Below are 1,522 nucleotides of genomic sequence, written 5' to 3'. Positions count from 1 at the left end.
AAGCGTTGGCTGCCCCCCGCGAGCGCGCGGAGCCCGCCGGCCGCTCAGGAAGAGTCCCCTGTACTGCACCTCCAATTCGGCTCCATCTGTAATGAAACACAGTTAGAAAGTGGTTTCTTGGCTGACTTGCACCTCCTGGGACTAGCTGCAAGCGATGACAAAAGACAATTTCTCGCAGGCAAATAGTGAAACGAGCTTTGTCTGGCAGAGTTTTCTGAACAACAAGAGATTTCTGGTTAGTTCTCCAACCCTTTCATGCTGCCTCCTCTTCCTCCTCGCATGCAGAAAGTCACTTTGGCAGATGACCTCGTTCCTTCCTTCACCTGTTTTCTGTTTTCTGCGCACCGCTTATTCTTCGCCCCCTTTCAGACGTCGCTTTTGTTTTACATCTCCCTACACTGTTTTGTAACCAAAAGCATCCACGAACTTGCTGAAATTGTCCATCCAATTAAAAATACATTTCTAATTTACAGAGGCGCGCGCGAGGAAAAACCACACAGCACTAAGCACACCACCAGGCGTTACAGAATAATTTCGTATGCCTGCCAAGAAGCAAAGGCGCAGCAGCGGTGCTCTGTCACAGAGCGCAGCGTCTTCAGAGGAGGTGGAGAGCTCCTGCACCATCAGCCTGCCGGGGGTATAAGGAGAACCATGTTCTTCACCCCTGAGGGCTGCAGGAACACAGCGAGGTTAAGTGATTTGCCCAAGGCCACCGGGTAAGTCACAGACAGAGCCGGGCTTAGGTTTCAGAATCTCCTGGCTAATATCCTGCGCTCAATTACGTCTACACAAAGCATCTCGTTTAACAGAGGCCAGATAAAGCGAGCGGTCAGCAAGAACATCAAACCCCCTCATAATTAACACAAAATCAATCAACCCCCTCCCCGTATTTAAATGCAGGGAGCATGGGACGCTCAGGCACGATGTGATTCCCTGCGCCATCCAAATAACAGCCACAACAACAAAAGAACACGGAAAATAAGTCCCAGCTCATGTAAATGGAAGGCGTCGATGCAAAGCAAGCAAGTGGCTTTTTGAGTTCACCATCACAAACTTCAAAGCGAGGGACCAGAACATTCACAGCCTGCCTCACACGGGAAAATGAAGCGAACAGTTCAGATGTTACCAAAAATAATCTTTACGACACCTTCAAGTTAAGGAAGAGACAAATACTGAAGGGACAGACACAAAAGCAACCACGCTCCAGCGCGAATGTCAGTAACAGCAACGCAGAAACCAACAGGGCAAAACCCAACCGACCCAGCACCAGGCAAAACGGCTCCAGATTCCGCCTGCGAAGAGACAGACAAGTGAGAAGCAGCAGAACCAAACAGCAAACTGCGAGCAAACCCAGGCCAGCACGGGCGCTCCTGCAGGCAGTTGGACCCAGCAGCAGCCCCAGAGGCTGCCCCAGTGCCAGGGCACCTGCGCGTCCCCAGGGCCCTCCTCAGCCCCCCCTACACCCCCCGATGAAAGACACCGCGCTGTTACTCATTACCAGGAACTATTTACTGCCGGGAGC

Source organism: Buceros rhinoceros, unplaced genomic scaffold (assembly GCF_000710305.1).
Source record: "Buceros rhinoceros silvestris isolate BGI_N320 unplaced genomic scaffold, ASM71030v1 scaffold12366, whole genome shotgun sequence".
NCBI classification, from domain to species: Eukaryota; Metazoa; Chordata; class Aves; order Bucerotiformes; family Bucerotidae; genus Buceros; species Buceros rhinoceros.
Note: the sequence above shows the minus strand (reverse complement) of the source record.